Genomic DNA, 9,856 nt, shown 5'->3' on the forward strand with positions numbered 1-9,856 from the left:
GTGGTGGCCACACCGCAGTTTCCGGGGTGCTGGTGTAAAGGACCCCCCACACCCACACCCCGGTGACTACAATGGACAATCACTGAAGCCCTGTGTGGCCAGCTCAGCACACTGCTCCATCTCCGGCCCCTCCCTCGGCGCCTCCGTGCCTCCTTCAGCTGCTCTTTGCCCTCCCTCATTACGCGTGGTTTCTGGGGGAATGTGATTTGAATTAGCTCTTGGGAGAAAAATCACAGAAACCAGGAAAGGGGAGCCCTGGGGAGGGGGCAGTGAGTCATGTTTCCATGTGTATTTTTCAAACTTTCCAACGGGAGTTTGGAAAACAACACTCTTTCGGTTGCCAGCTTGGACCTGGCTCTTCAGGGGCCCCTTGTTCTGTGTCTGGAGGTCTCCCCTTAACGGCTGCGTCCTGGCCCACCCTATAGGCCTGCTTTGCTTCCTGGGATCCCCGGCCCCTCGGGGCACCAGCTCATGCGACTGTAGGGGCCTGGAGAATTCCCTCCTGGGGTAGAGTTTCAGTCTTTGCATTTCGCAGTGACAACCCTCCATCTGCCCCCATTGCAGGGTGGCCCCGGGGGCCTGTAGCCCCTCTGGCCAGCTCTTCCAACGTTAAGAACCTGCATCAGCACCAGGAGCCTGAGCTCCAGGAACCTCCTCTCAGCCCCACAGCTTCCTCTCTGGGCCCTTCCCTCCCATTTCTGCACCCCAGTTCCAGAGGGCCTTTGGCAGAGGGTGAGAACCTGTCAGCCCCGGGGGGAAGCCTGCAAAGACCTCATCCGAGGCCTCTGTGCCCCTGTGTGCGGGACACACCTGGGGCCTGGGAAGGCGCGTCCTTCTGCGCATGGACAGAGTCCCAGCCAGGGTAATGGCTGGGAACCTTGAGGATGGTGGAGAGGGTGGGGAGGGCAGCCCTTGCCCATAGCTGGCTCCTCCTTGCAGTGAGCCTTTCTACCCTCCCCAAAACGCCCATCTACTCCCTTGGGGGTCTTGGGCTAGCTGTCCCTCTCCCCTACCCCCGCCCAGCTTCTGTCTAGTCCTTCCTGGCAACAGTTGCATTTCCTGCCGCTGCTGTGCCCATGCCAACGACAGCCCACATCACATGGGCCACATCTGGCTCCGATTGAGCGCGCCTCCCATCTTTTGTCCCTCCCCCCCCCCTGCCCAGGGGCCAGAGCAGGGAGTGCCTCTGAGGACGCCTCTTCTCTGGGCCATCAACAACCCTCCACCTGCCCATCACAGCCTCTCAGCGCCCCTCCTTCCCCTCCTTTCAGTTTCCTCATCCTCTCTTCCAGTTTCCACCCCCTGGACGTCTTGTCTCCATCCTTCAGCATCTCTTTCCTCACTGTGTCCTGACTCCTTGGACCACTCCCCTTTCCAGCCCACACTGAACAGCAGGGTAGAAAAGGGGCATTTTGAAGGTTTGAGTCCCCCATTTACCCATTCAGCTGGGGGACTGAAGTGGGGGAAGGCCTGGCAGCCCAGGAATTAAATTCCCCCTAGTCAGCCCTCTGGCCTGTTGCCAGGTTGAGGTTGGGGTGGGTAGAGGTGACCCCAAGGTATGTGTGCATGGAGGGATAAAGCTAGCCTTCTGGGCGCTGGTGCGGGGGGTGGGGGGAGGATGGGGGGGACTGTGTGGCTCACTCTGAGCTGTCTTTTGTGAGGGATGGGGTGGAGCTTCAAAGGCCTTCTGGCTACTGGCCTCCCTCCACCTTCTTCTCTGCTTAGCAACCGTTGCTGGGTAAATATTTGCCCCACCAGGATCTGGGGCTGGAGCTGTGGCGTCAGCCTGGGCAGCTGCCCCTCTCCTCAATTCCTGGGTCTCCTCTGCCCTGTCCCCACTCCCTGGCCCCTCTGGCCTGAATTCCAGATGTGATTCCTAATCCCCTCACTTCAAAACTCAGTCCTTCCTCTCTCATGTAGACTTTCTCCCCAATGTCCCTTTACCTACTCATCTCTTCCTTCATCCCCTTACCCTTTTGCTCAGCTCTTTTTTAAATTTTATTTACTGATTTGAGAGAGAGAGAGAGAGGGAGAGAAAAACAGCGCTTTGTTGTTCCACTTATTTACCCATTCATGGGTTGTTTCTTGTCTGTGCCCTGATGGGGGTTCGAACCCGCAACATTGGCGTGGAACAACACTCTAACCAACTGAGCAACTGGCCAGGGCCAATTTGCTCAGCTCCTTCGGTCAGTCCTCCGCCTCTGATCCACCCCACCCCTGAGCCAGACAGGCCGCCTGCTTCTCCCTGACCACATCCCACGGGGAGCCCAGCCTGGCTATCGCGTTTGATAATCATTGCGACTCCTTGAGCCTCAGGACCTCACCTCTCTGTTCTAAGTTAAAGCCACCTGAGCTTTAACTCAGCTCCCTGGAGCTCCAGGGGGCGAGGGGTGCGGGGATGGAGGATGTTTTGATGGGCACCCTATCCATCCTCCATTCTCAGGCCAGGAAGCTCTGCTTCAGGAAGCCAGCACCATTTTCACCTCCTCAGGGGCTAGAACTGAGAGAAACATGGCCAAGAGGAAACAGATGCCCCCTCGGCCCCTCCCTGGGCAGCCTGAGAGCCGCCAGCCTCAGCCTGTACATCCTGTAGCTCCAGCCAGGCTCCCACTGCCCCTCCCCGCCCCTCCCCAGTTTTCCCATTACCTGTCACTGTGATGCAGAGCTCCGTAGGGGTCGAGGGCCAAAGTGCTCTGTAAGTTTTGGACCTCTTTGGTCAATATGGCTAATGGGGTGCTGCTCTGGGCCTGGCCTTTGGACTGGTTTAGGGACAGTGGGACAGAGGAATCTGGGGAGTTGGACTGAAGCAGGTGTAGAAAGGAAGGGGCCTGCCTGATGCCCTAAGACTCCTGCAGGCTCTGAAGTTCTGGCTTCTAGGCAATGAATGATGAAGTGTTGGCCCAAGGCAGTGCCTACTCCATCCCACAGGCCCTACCTCCAGGAGCTCCTGATCGGGCAGAGACTCTGCCCATCCACCTGCCCCACCTGGCATTCCCTGCCCCTTCTCCAGAAAGGGTCCCTTGCTCTGCCCATCTTCAGGACATTTGCTGATTAGCCACCATCCTGTGGGAGTTTCCTTTCCCAGTTGACTTCAGTGGCCTGCGTGCCAGGGGGACTCTGAGGAGCGCAGGGGCTGGGGACAGGGGCAGATTTATCAGGAGGTGAATGCAGGGGAAGCTTCAGAGCACCTCAGTTGCACAGGCCCTTCCAAGAGCGGGAGGAGCCTGCCTGTTTCCACATGGTCACATACCCGTGTGAAATTTGTAAAAAGATATTCTCATATATTTTTGTTGCTGTTAATCTTCATCCGAGGAGATATATATATATATATATATATATTATTTATTTTTTTTTTTCTATTGATTTTTAGAGAGTGGAAGGAAGAGAGAGAGACACACCGATTGGCTGCCTCTGGCACGCACCCCTAGCCAGGCAGGGCTGGGAGTGGAACCTGCAACCCAGGTATGTGCCCTTGACCGGGAATAGAACCCACGACCCTTCCACTCACAGGCCAACGCTCTAACCACTGAGCAACAGCAGCCAGAGCTAGTCTCCCATCTTTTAAAGAGGGACTCCCCACAAACATTGGAAGAACATGTCGGGAGACCCACTGTCACAGTTTGCCAGGGGTTGTCCCGGTTTTAACACTGAAGCCTCGGGCACTCCTCTGCAAACGGAGGCAGATGGCTGCTCTAGTTCCAGGCCCCACAGCATAGGTCTAGGTCGGCACCTGGATGAGGGGAGGGTGAGAGGGAATCCCTCTCGGCCTCATTTCCTCGAAGTGCCTAGGGGCGTGGGACTTGGGGGCCCCTTTAGCCCCTTTCCAAGAGTTGTGGCGCTTCTGTTTGTTTCCTTGGCAACAGGGAGAGGAAATCCCTATTTAGGCGGCCGGGGAGGCCCCAGCAACCACACACACACACAGACACACACAGACACACACCGCCTCTGCGGGCCGCCCGGCCGCCCACACGCAGGCGCCTGCGTCAGCGCCCGGGGCAGCGCCGCCCCGCCCCGCCCCGCCCCGCCGGCCCGGGGGCGGGACAACCCGGCGGGGCTGGAGGCCCAGTCGTTCCAACTGCGGTGCGGGAGCCGGGCCTGTGCACATGGCCCCACCCACCTCTCCGGCCCCGCACCTCCCCGCCCCTTCCTCCCCTCCCCCGCCCCACCAGGTGAGGCCGGGCCAAAGCTGGGGGTGGGAAAGGGGAGAGGAACCGTGCGGCTCCCGGCGGGGGTCGGGGGCACCAGACTCACCCACGTCATGCGGATACCTGTTACCCAATAACAGCAGGTGGGGGCGGTGGTTTGGGAGGTGGGAAGGAGCGCCCGGGTTTTGCTCTGGGATTGGGCTCCTGGGGTCGGGAGAGAGGGGCGGTGTGGTTCTGCTGGGGTTCGGGGGGCGTGCGTCCGTCACCTGCCAGCTGTGTGGCCTTGAGCAAATCAGTGAACCTGCCCAAACCTCAGTTTCCTCATCTGTGTGATGGGGAGAATGGCGCTTGCGCGGTGCGCCGCAAAGAGACGACAGAGGCTTAAGGTAGTCAGTGATCTGGATTGTGAAAGGGCTGTCACCAGGGAGACCTGCCAGGTGTGAGGTGTCCTCCAGCTATTTCCGGCCCGGCTGGAGCGGTGAGGGCAGACAGCCAACTCTGGCTGCGCAGCCGGCCTCCCCACATCACAGAAACGTTCATGCCGGTCCCTTAAGATGCATTAGCCCCTTCAGATCCGCCCGGAGTGATGTCCTGTCTCCTGTGCTAGTGTGAGACGGGGTCAAAGCGCTCCTTGGGGGTTCTGGGCAGTCCTGGCTGTGTGGCCTTAGGCAGACCTTTCCTCCTCTGGCCTCAGGAGTCCCCTTGTGAAAAGGGGGAGCCTCCTGGGTGAGGGTAAAAGATCACTAGGCAAGGGCCCCCAAACCTCCCTAGTGGACTTTGCCTCTGTCATTCAGCGTATTGGGCTTTAGGGGTGAGATTTCACTCAAATGAGGGGTGCTCTGGCTTCACCAATGGCTGCCAACCACTCCTTCTAAGAGCCTTTCCCACTAAACTAACTTGAGCCAGTCCACTCTGAGCCTGCGTTATTTCTCCTTGCTGAGTCTGGGTGGAAAGAAGGCAGTCTGCCCAGCTGTGCTACCTCAGGCCAGTTACTCAACCTCTTGGTGCTTTGGGTTCTTGGCATACAAAATGCAGATAACAATCCCTGCCTCCTAAGGTTGAGGTGAAGGTTAAATGGGATCACCTCCAGATAGCTCCTAGCCCATGGTCTCTAGACTCTAGTACATGGCAACCACTTAAGGAACAGGCAAGTCCTTAGGCTCTCAAGGTTATAATAATCACCTGTGCTTGAGGCATGAGTGATTCAGCAGTTTAAGACTTGTTTAGCGCCCTGACCAGATTGGCTCAGTGGATAGAGTGGTGATCTTCGGACTGAAGGGTCCCAGGTTCGATTCCAGTCAAGGGCATGTACCTTGGTTTCGGGCACATCTCCAGTAGGGGGTGTGCAGGAGGCAGCTGATCGATGTTTCTAACTCTCTATCCCTCTCCCTTCCTCTCTGTAAAAAAAATCAATAAAATATATTAAAAAAAAAAAAAAAAAAAAAAGACTTGTTTAGCACCAAACCCTGTGATCAAAGGTTGAACAAGACAGGGACCCCTCTGAAAAGGGATTCCCAAACCATGGCCTTAACTCTTCAAATAAACCTCCACTTCCTAGATCCTCCTCCAAAGACCACCCCTTCCACCTCCCCCTTCCACCTCTCGCGGGAGTATAACTATCTCCCCAATGGCCTAGGGATGCATTTGAATGCTCTTTCCCATCCCCACCTGTCCAGGATTATAGCCTAATGGTAAGATCTTGGCATTCAGTCAGGCCAGCCTGTATTAAAATTCCAGTTCTGCTGCTAACCCTGTGACCTTAGACAAGTGGTTCTCAACTGGGGGCAGATTTTGTCTCCCAGGGGACACTTGGCAATGTCTGAATACTTTTTTGATTGTCACAACTTAGGGGCAGAGGTGTTACTGGCATTTAGTGGGTAAAGGCCAGGGATGCTGCAAAACATCCCATGATGCATAGCCCCTCCCCCAACGACAAAGAATTATCTGGCCCAAAATGTCAAGATTGCCAAAGGAGAAACACCCTGCCTTATATGCATGCCTTAACCTCCCTGGGCTTTGTTTCCTCATCTGTCAAATAGGCCTAATACTAGGTTCTACCTTGTGGAGCTATTGTGTAGGTCCAGCAAGATAATGGGAATACCTAGTGCCTAAGAACAAGTAGGTCCTCATAAACACTCCCTATACAATCATAATTAGTCCGCCTCTGGAATGCCTCCTGGTTTCATCCCTCTGCGAAGCCCAGTCTGTTTGGCTTGCTTCTTGCCAGGCCAGTGCCTCTGACTCCTTCCTTGCAGGTCTCCATGCCTCCCTTCTCTCCTTTTGTGACCCTAGCCTTATCAAACAGCCAGAATCCTCCCCCTCAGGCCCCATCCCAGCACCAGCTCCTACCTCCTCTCCCACTTCTCCCAGCCTGCCCCTCCTCCCACACTTTTCCTGCCTCACTTCTGGTGGCCAGGCCAGGCTCCTTCTGTGCAGGCTTCCTCCTGGCCCCCATCCACCCCAACACCTCCCACACCTCCAGCCAAAGTGGCAGAAGATAGTCAAGCACATCTTGGATTTGGACCAGGATGCCTGGTCCAAGTCTGAGCTTGGCCTATTACCTCCTGTCCAGTTTTGAGGAAGTCAGCCTCACCCATAAAATAGGAAAATAATCTCCAAGCCATGAGGTGGTTTTGTGACCAAGGTGAGAATGTAGGTGAAAACAGATGCCTGTAGAGAGCGTAAACGTGTAGTTATTCAGTTTGTTGAGCGTTATCCCACTTAATATTTTTTATTTTCATAGTGTTTACCACCTTCTAACAAGCTGTAGCTTTGTCTTTTATTGATTGTCTCCCTCCACTAGAATGTCAGCTCCATAAGGATAAGGTAGGGATTTTTGTGTTTTATTCACTACTGTACCCCTAGTGTCTAGAGCAGTGCCTGGCACATAGTAGGTGTTCAATAAATATTTGTTGGATGAGTGAATTCACTATGTATAAGCACTTCTGTAAAGCCCCTAACTCTACCTCCTCCGAGAAACCTCCCTTCAGATGCTTGTAACACAATCACTGCAGCATCCTCACGTTCCCGGTAAGGAAACTTGCCCAGTCACTCACCTGAACGTGTCAGGGCCAGATGCATTTGTTCACTTAAAAACACTAGACCCCTCCTGTATGCCAGGCACTGGGTCAAGTATTAGGGACACCGACGTGGTCCTTCCTATCCCTCACAGCACTTGTGGGGTGAAGGGTCATAGAGGGAGGCCCAGGATGCTATGGGAACAGAGGAGCACCCCCCTCCCCGCCCCAAGGTCATTGGTCTTCAAGACATGTGCCCCTTTACTGCCTAAATTACCCTTGGACTCAACCACTATATTCTTCTTTTTTTTTTTTTAACAGAACATGATTATAGTTCAATGCACCCCCAAAATGAATATTTTTATATCACTCAATGGTCCAGCTCCCAGGCTTCTGGAATCTATTTGGGATTCATCCAGTTCAGGGTCCTATGCTGCTCTTGAACCACGGTGCTTGGTTTTGCTTCTCCCTCTGTTTTCTCTACCAGTGGGCAACTCCCTTGAGAGAAAGTATAGTAGCTCAATCCCTATGTCATGTCTTTTCTTTTTTTAAGATTTAAAAAAAAAAAACAACCCTCACCTGAGGATATGTTTATTGATTTTAGAGAGAGGAAGGGAAAGAGAGATAGAAACATCTGATGTGAAAGATAAACATCGATCCATTGCCTCCCATATGCACCCAATCAGGGGTGGAACCCACAACCGAAGTATGTGCCCTGACTAGGAATCGAACCTGAAACCTCATTTATTTATTTATTTATTTTTGTTTGTTTGTTTTGTTAATCCTCACCCAAGGATATTTTTTTCCATTGATTTTTAGAGAGAGTGGAAGGGAGAGGGAGAGACAGAGAGAAACATCAACGTGAGAGAGATACATGGATGGGTTGCCTCCTGCAGGCACCCCTACCAGGTACGTGCCCTTGACCGGAATTGAACGGGGACCCTTCAGTCCATGGGCCGACACTCTAGGGCCAAACCTGAAACCTTTGGGTGTACAGGACGATGCTGCAGCTAACTGAGCCACCCAGTCAGGGCTCAATCCCCACGTCTTGATAGCCACTCTGCCCAGATGAGGAAACTTGGGCCTCGATAATTCGGTAGATCTGTCATCACCCAGCAAGTGAGAGGCAGGACTGGGACCTGGTCCCCACCCAGCCACAACTTCCATCACTCTCACCCCGGGAGACTCTGCTCCTCTGGCCTGGCTGGCCTCCCCTGCTTTCTCCTGCTTCTCCAGAGACTGGGATCTATGCCCTGGTAGGAGGAGAGCCACTGATGGCACTTGGGGTCCAGAGTTAGGATTGGATATTGGAAGTTCAGGTTTAGGATTGAGGCCATTTGGTGGTGGGGAGGCAGGGGACTCTTTGGAAAGAGTCTAGAGTGCAGTTTGGGGTGAGATGCCCCTCTCCTTTCTCCTGCCTCTTTCCCCCCAAGATAGGGAGGTCTAGGACGGGAAGAGTTAAGTGTGGCTTTGCTTCCCCAGCCAGGAGGAGAAGAAGCCAGACCAGGCGGGGACTGGGTGGGGCAGAGGTGGGGGGGTGCCAAGGGGTCCTAAGGCAGTGGGAACAGCAGGAGCCCTGTCCCTCACATTTCACTGGCTCACCCACCCCTCCTCCACTCGTGGTTTGGGGAACAGAAGAGGGAGAAGCAGAACAAAACTTTTTGTTTTCTCTGGGAAGCCAAGTATGGGGGCTGCTCTCTGGGGGAGAGGGCTGCAGGGAGGGGAAGCCATATCCTGGGTCCTCACCTGGATGCTCACCACACTGCCCAGGGCCCTCCTAGAGAGGGAACCCCAGCAGCTACTCCCTCCCAGGTGCCCCTCTCTGAACTCCGAGTCCCTGCCTTAGTTCCACTCCAACCCCTTATCCACCTGAGGCCAGCTCCAGAACCAGAACAGAGGGCCTGTCCAGTTTGCTTCCCTTGCATATTACAGGAACCCTGCTGTCCTGGAGCTGTAGGCGTTAGCAACATAATTTAATTTACCAGGTTTCTCATCGGAAGAAGCTGTGGAGGCGCAGGGGAAGGGCACCCATGGGTTCCAGAACCTCAGCTCTCTACCTCTTAGAGAAGATGAGGTGGCTGGTGGGGCCAGGGCCAGAATTAGGGGACAGGAGTGGAAGGACTGATCAAAGAGGTCCTTGGTGAGGCCTGAGGATGGGAGTCCCTAGCGCTTGGGGTGGGAAGCCTGGGGACCTGGATGATCCTGTTTTGTGAGAGGACCTGGCCCCTCCCCAGAGCCTGCTGCAAAGCAGGCGGGGCCAGAGAGGGGTGTAGAGATAAGTGCAGTGCTGGCAAGGTTGTGGGGGGCTTTGCTGTCCCTGCCCTCCACTACCCCTTTCTGACTGCACCCAAGATGGAGGCATATCATTGGCTGTTCAGCTCCCTGCCTTCTCCCCATTTCAGGCCCCTTTGGGAACCACAAAAATCTGGGACCTGGTGTCCTGGCAACATGATGAGTGTGCACACAGCTTTGGTATCTGTTTTAAATTATCCATTAAAATAAATACAGTCCTGGGGGGTGGGGGGGTCAGTACAGTGCTGCAGTTAGCTGGGTGGAGTAAGCAGTAGGAAGGGACTGAAGGGGGGAAAGAACCTCTTTTTCCAGTTGCTTGGGGCCAAAGGAAGGGGGCTGGGGTTGGAGGGGGAAACGCCTGGGTCCTATTCTTGGCCTTCTCTGCAGATCTGTGGCTTGTTA

At 54.7% G+C, this 9,856-nt stretch overlaps 1 long non-coding RNA gene across 1 annotated transcript; it reads right to left on the minus strand.

Annotated features, from left to right (window-relative positions):
• Nucleotides 1-5,341: 5,341 nt before the first annotated feature.
• Nucleotides 5,342-7,291, minus strand: LOC129147964 (uncharacterized). The gene is made up of 3 exons (XR_008555174.1): nt 7,202-7,291; nt 6,707-6,815; nt 5,342-5,542 (listed from the first exon to the last, which is right to left on the minus strand). It is a non-coding gene; the product is annotated as an uncharacterized LOC129147964 (long non-coding RNA).
• Between the last annotated feature and the right edge of the window lie 2,565 nt (nt 7,292-9,856).

This window comes from Eptesicus fuscus, chromosome 22 (genome assembly GCF_027574615.1).
Source record: "Eptesicus fuscus isolate TK198812 chromosome 22, DD_ASM_mEF_20220401, whole genome shotgun sequence".
Lineage (NCBI taxonomy): Eukaryota > Metazoa > Chordata > Mammalia > Chiroptera > Vespertilionidae > Eptesicus > Eptesicus fuscus.